This window comes from Hibiscus syriacus, unplaced genomic scaffold (assembly GCF_006381635.1).
Source record: "Hibiscus syriacus cultivar Baekdansim isolate YM2019G1 unplaced genomic scaffold, ASM638163v2 tig00109936_pilon, whole genome shotgun sequence".
NCBI lineage: Eukaryota > Viridiplantae > Streptophyta > Magnoliopsida > Malvales > Malvaceae > Hibiscus > Hibiscus syriacus.
In genome coordinates, this window is record NW_024062533.1 from 754,059 (window position 1) to 769,873 (window position 15,815).

General features: G+C 38.6%; 2 pseudogenes; both read right to left on the bottom strand.

Moving 5' to 3' along the window:
- Nucleotides 1-131: 131 nt before the first annotated feature.
- On the bottom strand, nt 132-4,705 carry LOC120210802 (annotated as a pseudogene).
- A 2,136-nt stretch (nt 4,706-6,841) lies between these two features.
- On the bottom strand, nt 6,842-14,876 carry LOC120210838 (annotated as a pseudogene).
- Nucleotides 14,877-15,815: the final 939 nt, after the last annotated feature.

Consider the following 15,815-nt stretch of genomic DNA (forward strand, 5'->3'; position numbering starts at 1 on the left):
TCACTGAAATATGGAGAGACATAGAAACCATAATGAACCATGAAGAACATAAAATTTTCAAATTTTGATTTAAGATGCCTAAAACAAGCAAAAGTGTTTTAAATCCTCGACATTGTATTACCGTCCATTGATTACTCGTAGTGATTATGTCTACATACGAAGTTCAACCTGAATATGTCATTCAACACATCGAAGCTTCCTTGTGTTGACATCAAATGAAACATCTGAAAGCGGAATGCAAGACAAGGATACATAGGTTAGTGAAGTTGATAATGAAAAGTTATCCAATGCTCTTACAAACAAAACGAATAATATCTCTGCAACAAAAAACGGTTAACTATAAACACAGATGAAACATGTACAAGTAAGTAATAAGTTGGCTTCAAACAGGGACCGAGGTGGTTGGCGGGTGGACCCTTTCATGGTATAAAATCACTCTCTTTCCAGTTCCAAATGGAAGACATAAGCCACAACGGAAATCGTCAATGCCTGTCGATGAAGAGAGAGGTCGAAGTGGATTGTCTTTCATATCCTACAGAGTCCCAAGAAACAACGTCGAGAGAGATGGCGGATAACTGTTTAGGGTGAGCAATGAGAGCACCCTCCATCACTTAATCATGCGAAAAACGTGAGTGAAGAAAATGAAAAGAATACTAGCAAATGATGCTTGTCCTGGGATAAAAAACACACCATGAAACGGAATAAAGCTCTCGAATGCAGTCTATACAGTAGTCATCATATTGCTTGCGCATTTTATACAACTAAGACTCGAGGAATGCTCAAGGCAAGAGGATAGCAATACCGAACAGCGATAGGGTACAGAAAAAAAAATGCAGCAGGTTCATTGGATCGGTGGTAGATCCAAAAACAAAATCCATATCTTCCAAAACGTATTCATGGCACATCAATTGAAATCAGGTATATCGCCTAAATAACTCTTTTTACCCTTCTTAAACTAATTAATATAGACTGAAAATGAATGAAAAACGTATAATTCCTGAAAATGTAATCATAAGCATGTCAGATGAGCATTAAGGGCTATAGACATCACAGTTTTAAATTCCCACTCCAACTTGCGTCAGATCGAAACATCAATTTACAGGACCCATTAATAATTGCATGCGAAATTAAAACCGATGGTATAATCGATGAAATCAACAGCATAGATTAACCATAGATCGATCATCTACGTAAGCATTCAAGTCCTAAAAATAGAAAAGAGAAACGAATAGAAGACTAGGAAAAATTACCTGGCTGAACTCGAGAGCATGCTGTTCGCCTGCGAGTTGGAGGTTACCACTGACGAAGGCGAGCATGCCGCCGGAGCCGGAAGGTTGGCAGTCGACGGTGGTGATGTAGCTGGAAAGGAAGGCTGGTGAGCTTAGCAACGATGTTATGAGAGCCCTGGATCTTTTGACCTTGGAAGGTCAACGTGGAACATTCCTGGTAGAGATTGGCTAAACCGGCCCGGTCCGCATCGACACCTAAAAGTGTAACGAATAAAATGTTAGGTATCTATTTTTAACAAATAATTCTTTAAGCATCAAAAGTCAATTTGAGATATAATTTAAGCACCTAAAAGTGTATTAAACCAAAAAAATAAACGAATGTTGATATTTTGCTATTTATAGGGTTTTCTTGTTTTTTTTCTATTAATCTAGATTAAGTATAAATCAATATATGTTCAGAGATAACATTCAACCTTCTTTTAACGTAGAGGCCACTTGATTCGTACAATCTTAAATAAAATTAAAAATTATTATTCAATGGGTGTAAACATAGAATTAGTATTTTATATAAAAAAGAATTATCACTCGTGATCATTTATTGAATATATCATTTTATAAAATAATTTTTCACGCACACAATGAGTATAACAAAATCAATTATCTATTAATATTAACCTTGTGTGTAGCATGTTACATGTTAATTAATATATTTAAAATATTATAAAATATATTTATTATATAAACAATTATATGTTTGATTTTGAATTCATATTTTTCAATTAGAGAAAAATGTGTAGATGTGTTACTTCTTTATTTTTTTTAATTAAAATATTTTGGTTTGTGTGCGTCATGTAAGATAAAAGTATACTATCAATTTTATTTTTAAAAAACGTCTTTGTATTAAGTGAGATTAATTGATATTATTTTAAAAATTAATAAAAGAACAATTAAATTGAGAAATTGTGTTTTAAGAATTTTTTTGAATAAAAAATGTCAAACGAAATTCATTTCTTTTAAATTAATTTTTTCTATTAGTATTTTTTTTGACAAAAAGACCACTGGGTAAATATTATTAAATTAAATACAACAACAACAACAAAACTCTATTCTCATATGCAATGGGGTAAGGGGGAGGTAGGTTAGTAGGCTGCCCCCAACACCAGGTTGAGAGCAGCTTCCGTGGAAGACCTCCGGCAATTCAGAAAATTAAAAAAATACAAATTAAATACAATGCATGTATAAATAAATAAATAAATACATAGTTGAACAGTCTTCATATGCAGTTATTCATATGCGCGTCGGTAATGGGAAGTAATCCCTGCAAATAAACCCTGCCTAAAAATCTCTGCATATAGACAGAAAACGTAAGTCCTGGATTAATTTAAAAAGAGGAAACATGATGAGAAAGATACACGCATGTCAGCGCTAGCAAGCTACGAGAATGAATAAAGTCAAAATGGATTAAAACCTAAACTAAGGCAATGGAAATTACAACAAAGACAATTAAAAAGAAGACAAAGATGCTACACCATATGGTTGTTGACCCACACTACTCGGCTACCCTGGTCTTAAGTCTCCATACTTTCCTATCAGATGTCATATCCTCGGTAAGGGATAAATCCTTCAAATCAGATCTCAAGCAGTCTACCCACTTCCTCCTTGGTCGTCCTCTCCTTCTGGCACCGTCGACTGAAATCAACTCTACCCTCCTGACCGCATCCGATGGTTGTCGCCTAAGGACATGCCCAAACCACCGTAGTCTTCTCTCCCTTAATTTTTCAGATACAGGCACCACCCCCAAGGACATCCTAATAGCAGAGTTTGGTGTCATATCCCACAGAGTCCTACCACATGTCCATCGAAACATTCTCATTTCTGCGGCCTCCATCCTCCTTAAGTGATCCTTCTTGATTGCCCAACATTCTGATCCATACAACAGCGCTGGTCTTATTGCCATTCTATAAAATTTTCCCTTGAGTTTTAGAGGCACCTTCTTGTCACACAAAACCCCAGTAGCAGCCCTCCACTTTAGCCATCCCGCCTTTATACGGTGTGTAACGTCATCATCTACACCCCATCTTTATGTATCATAGACCCTAGGTACTTGAAACAATCCTTTGAGGGGAGAACGTGTCCTTCGATGCATATTTCTACATCTTCATCGTTTTGGTTCCCACTGAAGTTTGAACATAAATACTATGTCTTTTCAATATTGATCCTTAGACCTTTTTCTTCCAAAGCAGTCTTCCAGGTAGCAAGTCTTCTATTCAACTCATTTTTTGTTTCAGCAATTAGGACAATGTCGTCAGCGAAAAGCATACACCATGGAACACCGTCTGGAGTCGCACAATAGATGTCATCCATAATCAAGGCGAAGATGTAAGGTCTAAGAGCCGACCCCTGGTGGAGTCCTATTTTCACCGGGAATACCTCGGTGTCGCCAACTGTAGTCCTGACGTATGTAGTAGATCTAAAGTACATATCAAGAATCGCCCGGATATTAGCAGTTGGGATCCGTCTCGTTTCCAAGGTCTTCCAGATCGTATCGCGCGGTACGCTATCATACGTCTTCTCAAGGTCAATGAACGCCATGTGAAGATCTCTATTTTTTCCCTATATTTCTCCATAAGCCGTCGAAGTAGATGAATCACCTCCGTAGTAAACCTGCCTGGCATAAAGCCAAATTGGTTTTCTGAAACCTTAGTAACCTGTCTCAACCTAGCCTCTATCACTCTTTCCCATAGTTTCATGGTATGACTGAGTAGTTTAATACCTCTATAGTTACCACAATATTGGGGATCTCCTTTATTCTTATAGATTGGTATCACTATAGACTCTCTCCACTCCTCTGGCATCTTGGCATTCTCTAAAATAATATTAAAGATGTTAGTCAACCACTTAACTCCCTCTTATCCTAGGGTCAACCACACATTGATAGGAATTTAATCTGGACCGACAGCTTTGTCCCTCCCCATCTTTCTAAGGGCCATTTTGACTCCCTAATATTAAATTAAATAGGAAGAACTAAATAAGTCTCAAATTAAACAAGTCTGAAAAAGAGAAATGCTAAACAGTTGTACCGCAAAAAGGAAATAAATGAACAAACACCAAACTAAAGCCCTGGCCATCCGATCTCTCGATTCTCAGCATAGAAACAATGAGCGCATAGCAGCCGAGAGGACAAGAAGAAAAAAGAAAGAAACACGAGCTTTGTAACACCACCCCGTATCGAGATCAGAGTTCACGGAGGATCTACCCAACGATTTTCCACTGCCAATTGTTGTAAAACCCAGACCATCCTCAACCCAGTATTTATCCACCTGACCCAGAGCTAAATCAGTCGCTAATACGTGAGCCGTTTGGTTGCCTGAGCGAGGAACGAAGACGAACCAACTGCCTTCAAACACTTTGCCACGATGGCGAGCCTCCCAAGTAATCGCAGTTATTTCTAATCGATCTGGTTCCTCAATCTCCATTTTCTGAAGAACCGCTGGAGCATCTCATTCGAAAATCACCCAATGAAAACCCAGGTCCACCGAGAGTTCGATTGCATGCACCAGTGCCATTTCCTCCACCGCGAAAGAAGAGGTAATCCTTGAAGCTTTGCGTCTGCATGTTCCCAATATTAGCCCGTTATTGTCACGAATCACTACCCCTGACTATAACTCCTTTTCTCTCTGCATGAAATGAGCATCAAAATTCACCTTTACAAACGGGTCTGAGGGTGGAGACCAACGAACTTCCATGATAGCAGGACTTGCAATTTTAACTTGTGAGATTTCAAACTCTCGACAGTAAGCTTTTATAAAGGTAAAAATTTCATCCCGTCATATATTTCTGTTCATGATGAAATTTATTGCGAGCATACACCATAATACCCATAAGCTAGTTAGAATCTCTCCAGACTGAGAGCTAGGATAATTATATAACAATCATCCAAGCCACACATCAAAATCTTCAACATGCATATTAATCGGCCATTGGAACTGTAACATTGGCCAAATCAACCTGGCAAGATGACAATCACGCACCACATGGGTAATGGACTCGGTAGTACCAATGCATAAAGGGCAAGCAAAATTTGGCACTAACCGTTTAGTGTAAAGTTTTTGCTTTGTCGGAGCGAAATTATTAACAAACTTCCAGACTTGAATTTGAATCTTTCCTTGACAACGTGCACCCCAAATACGTCTATATAAATGAACCCTAGCCGGGGGACCTCAATTTTGGGCAATAGTAGCTTATAACCACTCCTTACACTATAGATTCCCGAACGTTCACCGCACCAAACCCTCACATCCTCTTGTTCGAATTGAGACAATGGAATCTGCAAAATCCTTTCGGACTCATCTGTAGAAAAAATGCTCTAAACCAGTTCCTTATCCCATTCCTACTTATAAGCAACCATTAAGTCTGACACCCAACTTATACCGTCAACTCTAAGAGATTTGATTTTAATAAGGTATGTGTTTGGTAACTAGTAATCATTCTAAACAGAGATGGAACGCCCTGATCCTGCTTTCCAGCGTAGACACTTTTCAAGCAGACCACGATCACTCCAGATGTTACGCCAAATATAAGAAGCATGCGAGCCTAGTGGCGAGTTCATAAAGCAAGAGTTCTGAAAATACTTAGCACGAAGAAGTCTTCCTACTAACGAATCAAGATTCATTACTAACCTCCACCCCTGTTTCGCGGAAGTGCCACATTAAACTTTGCAAAATCTCAGAACCCCAAACCACCACAATCTTTTAACATTCCCAAGACCTTCCAATTGCACCAGTGAATACCTCTTTTATGAGGAGATTTCTTCCACCAAACTTCGCGATGAGACCTTCTATGTCATTACATAAACTTTTCGACAGACGAAAACAATTCATTGCATACACCGGGATAGCCTGTAAAATGGTTTTAATGAAAACCTCTTTACCTCCCTGATAGAAATCTGGTACTCCAAGACTGGATTCGGGAAGACAGTCGTTCCTTCAAGGAGATTAAAGCTAAACGTTTATTTCGGCCTACTAAAGTTGGGAGGCCTAAATACTTCTCTGGGTTGGAATAGTTTGAGACTTCTAAAATCATGCAAACATCCCTACGATTCTCATCAATCACACTGAAACTGAAAAAGATATCAGATTTATCAAAATTAATCTCTTGCTTTTCTATTAGTATTTAGAACAATCTGCAAGTTAAAGATTTAAATTTATCTAGATTTTAAAAATCAATATTATGAAAATGTTTATGCTACTTACGTGAATTTATATTTGACAATAAATTAATAGTAACTTAAATTGATTTTAATTTTTATTATATATTATTATTTAGAAATTTCCATCTTTGAGAGTAATTGTGTGGACAAATGTCGTTGCTGTAAGTGTTAATTACCCTTTAATTAACTTTCGTTTCTTTTGCTTACCTCAAGAATTTATTAGAATTCTTAATTGTGTCATTTTTTAGAAAATTATATTTGTTGGCGTGGGCTGTGAAGCAGGTGAAATTCGACTAAAAAATATTTCAAATGGTATTAAACGTGTTGAAATGATTAAATAACTGATGTCTACTTAATTAATAATTTTTTTTTAAAAAAATTAATATATTTATATGACAATAGCTGAGAAGCAACTCATCTTTCATTTCAATTGGTCAAAATAAATAATGTCCAGAGATAACAGCTTCCAGTTTGCAGGGGTTTTTATTACTAACACAAGGAAGATACAGCTGCAATTTTCTATATAACCACACTCCCGGTATTGGAATCGGAATCATCCATTTCCATCCGGTAACTTTTTTCTTTTACCCCAAAGTCTGATAACTTTTTTTACTGCACAGAGATCACAATTTACCAGCCCTGCTGAAAGGGCTTGGAATTTGGAATGACCAACTTCACAAGCCATATGAAAATACATCATCAGGATTCGCTATATTCATTGTAAAATAAAAAGAACTCAATCCCTATGTTCAAGCATGATTCCTACGTACACTCTGCAACAAAAACAAGTGTTTCCCTGCAAAAACATCAACCATTACACAGATGTCAACGGCTCGGTAAACAGAAGAAATTAAATATTCATATGGAACTATGTTTTTCGGACTAGGGGTTAAGCATCGGATTATGTTTTGTATCGAGCAAGGATGCTCAATTTTTCTATACTTTTTTCGTGAATTCGGAAAGTTCTTTTTGAGGATCAAGCATAGGTTATTCAAGCAAAATCAAAAGGAAAACCAAATGCATGGAAATAATTGAAACTTCAGAGAGTTTGAGATGGGGTTAAAGGAACTCACTGTTGGGAAGAATCTGAATTTATTTATATCCCAAAGAATGCGCGAGTAGAGGCAGTTCCAATTGATTCCAGTGGCATCTCATGAGTAGATGTTCTTCCAATGGATTCTGATCTCATATTGCCTATTGGAAAAATCGTGAAACTTCCCGGTATAATTGCTCGGCTTCAAACGGTTTTGACACATATCCGTCCATTCCACACCGTTGGCATTGCTCGTGTGTGGCCTGGATAACATCTGCTGTCATAGCCAAGATGGGTACGTGCCAGTTTGAAACATTGTTATAAGCATCTACTGATAGTTCTCCAAATTGAATAAGATTATTGATGTTCCGTTCCACATCCCGAATTCTCTTTGTAGCTTCGAACCTATAGGGAAAAGAAGAAAGACTATCAGAGATAAACACGACTAAGCCCGAATATAATCAATTGGGAACTAATGACATGCAAACAGAAGCCACCAAAGAATAGACATTGCAAAAGGCATCTTCAATGCTCACTGCACCAACTAGAGAAAATATTTTTCCCGTATTTTGTTATCCTATTCTGAAGGTTTCAAAGCTCAATTTCCAGATCCGAATCGAGTAAGAAAGTTCTAGCATCTAAATGCGAAATGAGTACATACCCATCCATTTCCGGCATTTGAATATCCATGAAACAGGCATCGAATTTGTGAGTTGGTGTAAGAAGTTCAATTGCCTCTATTCCTCTTGTGGCACTAACCACATCAGCTCCGTATTTTTTCAATGCACCAGCAGCAACTTTCAAGTTCACATTGTTGTCATCTACAATTAGAATTTTTCTGCCGAGAAGAAGATTCCAAAGAGACAAGCTTGGTAACTCCCCATTACGGGGGTTCCCTTTGTTCCCAATGCCCATGGCTCGTTGTAGAGATGCCGCTAACATGCTAGCCCTCAATGGCTTTGAGATGATGGTCAAGTCGCAGGCACCGGTAGTAGTATTCCCTTCGGAAGAATTTATAGAATTGCACAAAAGGAATACCTTTGGAGGAGTACCATCACCTATTTTCTCCAATTTATTGATGAAGAGACCCGAACTGTTTAGATCTCTATCCCAAACTTCTTGTTCAATGAGAACCAAGTGGATAGCATTATTCCCCCTGTTTATGATAGATAAACCTTGTTTCCAATCAGAAACTATTTCGACATGAATTCCCAGACGTTGGATATGATATCTTGACACCTTGGCCCGGACAGGTCTAGGATCCAGAACTAATGCTCTCATCCCATGAAACTCTGAGGAAAAAGCATTAGACTGGCTATTGATTTGCTGGCTCTTGTACTCCATTGAACTAGAGCTGCCACTGGCTAAAACAGCGGTAAATGTGAAGGTGGAACCTACCTTAGGAATGCTAACAAATCCAATTTCTCCATTCATTAGACCAACCAAACACTTGCTTATGCTTAATCCAATACCCGTGCCTCCATGTGTTCGAGCAATAGAAGGCCAACTTGCATAAAAGGAGTGAAAACATGAGGCTGCGCGTCTAGGGGATTCCTACACCAGTATCTTCAACCGATACAATAAGATTAATGCTGTCAGAGAAAGGATGCACAGGTTCTTCTTGACTGAAAGTTCTAAATCCTTTCCAGCTCTGGCGTCTATCTGCCACAGGGAAACCACTCAAGGTGTTCTTTGACGAAGATTCCGTCTCAACTTCTATTGAATCAATAACCTCATCCACAAGATGAACAGTCACAAGGATGTGCCCTCTCTCCGAGAACTGACAACGAATAAGAAGTAACTTATAAGTTTATTGGTCCCAAAGCATAGTCCAGATAAAACTGAACTTAAATTAAAATAGGAGAAAAAAAATCTCAAGTCCCAACAAGTTTTATATAAATTAAAAGGAGAACCAACCACATACTTTAATTGAGTTTCCCATGAGATTGGTGATTATTTGTCTAAACCTCCCAGGATCACCAATTAACATCTTAGGTACTCTATCAGAGATGTAAACAGCCAACTGCACTCACCCAAATATTGATTTCTTGTTAGACTCTCGATTGAATGCCATATGGAAGGGTAAGAGCTAAAGAAATGACAGAGGCGAGAAGGAAATGGTGGGGGGGGGGGGGAATTGGATAAGTTGGGGCTTACCTCTACTCCTTTGTCCTGAGACTTCCCAGAAAATAGTGACAACACATCATCCAAGATGGCTCGTAGATCAAACTGCACTTCCTCGAGCTCTAGCTTACCAGATTCAATCTTAGCCTGATCCAAAACCTCATTTATGAGTGCAACCAGTGCCTTTCCACTAGCTTGTGCAGTTCTGACATAATCTAGTTGTGTAACATCTAAATCCGTGTCCATAAGCATATCCAACATTCCTGCAAGAAAAGCATCTCATTGTCATGGACAAGAAAACCATATTATCTACTAGATATTTAATATAATCCTATAAAGTACAATCATAAAAACATGAAATAACATCGGAGAAAAAAAAAAGAAATTTCCAAGACTCACCAAGAACACCATTCATTGGGGTTCTGATTTCATGGGAAACGGTAGCAAGAAACTGCAAAAAGGTCACAATAATTAGGACCAAACATCCATGACTGATCCAAAGGTTTGAGTATAAATCAGATTATCATATACCTGAGATTTGGCAACATCAGCTGCCTCGGCCTGTTTTGTGAGCTCCATCATCTTATGGCAATCATCTTCCACCTTGGCAATTCGATTGACAGTTGCATGGAAGATATGCCCAACAAGTAATGCAATTACAAGGATGCCAATTGAAGTGGTTATTGCTACCCATGGCCACGGTGGCTTTTGCTTAAACCTATAAAAAGAACAAACTGAGTCCATATATGTTCCACTTTTTTCATCTTTGAAATGTTTTAAAGAACTTAGACCCTCTTATAGATTGGGTTTATGAACATAGATGAACGGTTGACATACCACTTGCAAAGCACAAAATCATAGGTTTTCAAGGAAATACCAAAATTTGGTCAAAAATTGACAAGACAGGCCAAAATTGAAGAGAAGTTAAACCTCAGGGACCATATTAATAGGTGATGTGAGATATATGGATTACCTGCAGCGCATCTCATGCTTTCTGAAAGGATCTCCAAAATTAAGGTGGCTGACGTACTCCAACCCATCATTTGATGCATTGGAGGAACCATACATACTGATAGGGCAAGACTGATTAGATATGTCAAATACATTCACAAGGGTTGTTTGTTTACTTGATAGCTGTTGCAGCAACTTCTCCACTAGTGACTCATATCAAACACTCCACCAAGATACCTGATAGAGCAATGAGATTACGATAACGTCTATTATAAAGCTGCTAACAAGGAACTCCACATTCGGGTCCTCTTGTTAAAAAGAGATCATTTTTTGTCTATAGTGATGGGAAGCATAATGAAATCATCTTTCCACTAATTTTCATAAAGCAACGAGACATTGATTAACATTCCCTGTCTACTATTGTTTGTGCTGAAAACATACCCATCAGTTGCTTCAATCCTCTCTTTCGGAGTTGCATTTAAGGGAAGATCCCTCTTGTAAACTGCAAAAGTCAAAATAACTCCAAGACGATTTGTTTGAGTAACCTAAAAGGAGCTGTTAGCACCCCTTTTCCAGATCTTCTTGCACGCAATACATTCTCACGGTCCTCCTGTTGATACACAAGAAATATTAAAAACTCACAACTTGAACCCCTAAAAATCAGGTGTTTTAGTTAAGTTTTTATGTTTTCATTCCTTTTCATTTCTCTTGATGGCGAGTAAGGTGAGAGTTCAGGTTGAGAAAAATTGTGTCACAGTGATCATTTTCAACATTCCAGAGAGTTTTCATTTCCAAGGTCTTTGGATATTTTTCGATAAATATGGCGAGGTGGTGGATTCTTTCATCCCTAATAAAAGAAGCAAGGGACGAAGTAGGTTTGGTTTTGTTCGTTTCACCAGAATGGAGGATGCGAGGAAGGCTATCAACTGTGTTAATAGATCTTGGATTCAAGGTAACAAAATTAGAGTCTTCATTGATCTATTTCTACATTCGGACTGGGCGTCGAAGGGAAGACTTATTCTCGAAAGTGATTGTAAGACTGCAGTGGATTGGATTTTCAGGCCTACTGAGGCTCCTTCGTTCTTCAGTTCTTTGGTTCGGGAAATTGGGGATGTAATTTCGGGTAGGGATATTATGGTTAGGTTGATTCCTAGGGCTTGTAATTGGGAGGCGGACAAGTTAGCTAAGGAGGGGATAGGCTGAATGTCCTTACTGTTAGCGGTTATGTTTGGTATTTTAATTCGGGTGATTTTGTAAGTTATAGTTTTATGTAATTCGGGTTTACTAATATATTGAGGTACTCTTTTCCTCCTTCCGCTAGTTGCCTCTTATCATGAGGCAACTATGAGGGAGGTTTTTAATGAGACCTCCTACTCCTATCAAAAAAAAATTAGAGTCTTCATGGCGAGATATCATCCTCATGATGTTTTCTGGAGGAAGAAGTTCTCTGGTCCTTTTTCAGTAGAGGGAAACAGTGTAATGAAGGATGTTAGTAATTCGGAAGCTCCCATTGGTGGTTCTGTTGACGACAGTAAGCTCTCAACTCTCAAAAACAGCTTGGTAGGATGGTGCAGAATTTTTATTTAAGTGGGTAGAGTTGTCTTCTTTTGATGAGGAAGTTGCATCCTCGTTATCCAAGGTGAGGGAGCTCGTTGGTGTCTCTCCAGTTAAGTTTCCAGAGCTGGAAGGGGGTTCTGAAGAAGCAGGAAGATCCATGCACTCTCCAGAGGTGCAGTCGGCCGAGAGGTGTTATGAGAATGAAGACAATTTTCTCTGCTGTTTGGGGACTAGTGCTAGAGGCAGCCTCTTGTCGGGTGAGGGTGTGGAGGACAGGAACTTAGGCGAGGCATTGATGATGGGTCCGAGGAGTGCCGTTGTGGGTCAGAGGATGGTTCTTTCGCAAATGGAGGGAGTGGGGGAACACGAGACTTTGCTGGTGCACGAGGAGAGAGAAGCAGTGGATGTCTCTAAGGACACTTGCTTGCCTGCACGTGGTTATGAGGGGAGTAAGGATTTTTTAATTAATTCTCCCATCCTGGATGGTCTCTTAGTGTCAAGAGAATTGAAAAATGTGAGCCTAAAGGATAAAGTGGATCTGTTGGTTCACGTGGAGAGAGAGAAAGAGGTTGCCTTTAGGAAAAATAGTAAGCCTGCATGTGCTTTTGTTGGCTCAAAGGATTATTTTAATGATTTCCTCATGTTAGATGGTCGGGTTGAGTCAAGGGAGGTGGAGGATGGGATACACGAGGGCATTTCTTACAACTGCGCATTCATAAATCCAAAGGGTAACGCAAGGCAGTACATGAGACCTAAGGTGGGTTCTGGCAACAAATATAGATCTAAACAATTTTTTCAAGGGAATTTTACAGCTTCCAAAAGAAAGTATAGGGGTTACCGAAGCAAGAGCCATCAGAGTAAGGTGCATTGGGAGGAAGAGGTGGCTGTTATTGATGACAGATTCATATATGAATCTGATTTTCCAGCATTGGGGCAGTCTTTACAGAAGGATTCGATCAATTCCTTGCCTTTTGGAAAAAAATTGGGTTGTGAGTCTAATGGCTCAGTAGTGTATCTGTTGTCGGAAGACTTTGGCGGGGGAAGGAGTAGAAGTTTCAGGTGATCTGCACCATGCTTTTTGTTTGGAGCTGGAAGTTCGGATGGTCTTAGCCGACCAGACGAGTTGATGTGGTGGAAAGGCAGCTATGTGCGTGTTTTTTTTGTATTCTTATCATGTGATAGCTCCGTGGCTTTTGAGTTAGAAGTTGGCTTATATGGTTTTAGTTAGCTGTCACCCTTGGCTTTTAGTATGGTTGTTTTGTTTGATTGGGAGTCTATCGGGCCACGTTTAGGTGTTTTTTAGGCTGTTGTTGTTGGTTTGTTGGATTAGGCTGGTTCTGGTAGGATTGTTTGGGCTGTTTTGGTGTTTTGTTTATATGGGGGTGGCTTCCTGGTTGTATCATGTTCTTTCTATGGTTAATAAAATCCTAAGGCACTCTTTTCCTCCTTCCACTGATTAAGGAGCTTCTCTATAAGCTCCTTTAATCATGAAGGAGGTTTTTAACGAGGCTTTCAATTCCTGTCAAAAAAAAAATTAAAAACTCACAACTGAAGATTGTAATGAATTGACTAATTTTTTTTTTTATAAAATCGGTGATAAAGGTCTTAATAGAATGAAAATTGTGTGTTCTTCCAAACTAGGAAGTGATAAAAAAATAACTCTTCAATTTTGTTATGGTTAATAAAAATTAAGGTTTCTCTTCTATGTTATTTTCTTTAATCAGTAATAGCATAACTTTAGGTGAAATTAATCACTATGGACCATGGCTAGTGAAGGAATCACAAAAACCTTTTTGAAAATAGTAAAGGATCTAACCTTTCCTGACAGCATATCAAGAGAAACCACATGCGAAACGATATCCTGGGCAAATATAACAGGAGCATATTCTTCCTGAATTGGTGATGGTTCAAGAGTATCCATCCTCTTAATAGTCCAGCCCTGTTGCCTCTCGAATTGTTCCCTTTCAGAGTGGAGCACCCTTGCAGCATATGCCACACCAGTTGTAAGGGGCCTCTCAAAAGCAGTTCGTTCGGTGTACCTTGCAAAAGTCCCCTACAGTTTCTCAAAGTGAGTTTCCTTTGTCGACTAAAACACAAGTGATCATGATTCACAACTTAAACGAACAAATCTCCTTGGTCTTAAGCTTGCTTTACTAAGCATTTTGACACTTAGATTTGAGCACAAGAAAACAACACTGAACAAAAACAATCAAGAACTTAATTATCTATATCAACTAGGTCTAGGATCCTATCTAAAAGTTCCAAGAAAAGGATATGGCTTTACCTGATCAATAGCAGATGGGGTTTTCCCATGGTGGAAAGTCGAGATCAAAATAGACATGGCCTGGATATGGTTCATGCTTACATTAAACTGATCCTGCAACATCCTAGCTCTCTCTTCACACATGCTACCCAGCGTCTCCTTGCGCTTCTCAGTCGCATGAGAGCTCATATAATAGAAGATCCAAACAGAAGCCAAGGTCCAACCAATAACCCATGAAAACAAGAGCTTTCTCCACCAGGACTTGCAAACTTTCTTTGAACCAATATATTGGTAGTACTTATGGTGGATCTTAAAGCTAAAGTTTGAGATTTCATCCCAACATTTGAACGACATCTTGCTACCGCTATCACCAAGGAAAGCAGCCTTGGGGTTCTTAAATTCACCATTAATGAACCAGTTCATCGAGATCATAGACGCGATCCAGCAACATAACATCCAAAGCAGATGCCCCACCTTTAAACCAAACCCAAAAACATGGAGCAGACTCATCCAAGAAACAGTGACTAATTACCAGCTAAACTAAAGGAGATACAGTGAACCACACCCCCCACCCCTAGCCTGAAAGTGGGTCTTACTTCCTTGCTAATTCCAGCTAGAAAAGAGAGAGAGAGAGAGAGAGACCCAATTGTCAAATCTATAAAAACTGTCTAGTAAAATCCAACATCACCAGAAAATCTCAAGAACCTTGGGATAAGAGAGAAAATAAAAATAAAAATGCAAACCCATCAAACACCAAATTGACTACAAGGCAGGGATTGATTAGAAGGAATTGTATCCATGCGGGAAAGAAAAAAAAGGAACAAAAGATGCTATCTTATCTGATAAATGCAAGATATAAGACCTGGGATTAAGGAAGAAAAATGAAAAAAAAAAATCACAATTACCATGAAAAAGAATCAAAGAATCTCTCAAGATTCTGAGTTTCAATTTTCTAACAACCACCCAGAGCCCCAAAATTAGATATCAAATCAATGAAAAACTTAGCTAAAGAGATAATCTTCCCTCAAGGCAAAAGAATCTGAAATGAAATCCCCAAATTCCTAAAATCAAGCAGTGAAGACAACAATCAAATATGAGGGTATTAATGTTTGACGCCCCCACAGACCCAAAGAACAGCATCCCCCACTGTGGAGAGATCTATGAACAGAATTCTGTAGCTAAACTAAGACTTAATAGAAAGTAAATCTTACTAGTTAATTAAAAAGATGACACTAACCTTCAACAAGTTGGTTATGTAGTTGAAGGGAGATAAAAAGAACATAACGAAAGTGGGTTAATGGACATTTAAGATTGAAAGAATCTGTGAAAAAAGAGAGAAGAATATGGCTGTAGAAGTGTCTGCTAGCTGAGGCCATTATCTTTATCCGTACCCTTCACGACACCCCAACCCCCATAAAATAATAATAATAATAATAATAATATAATAAT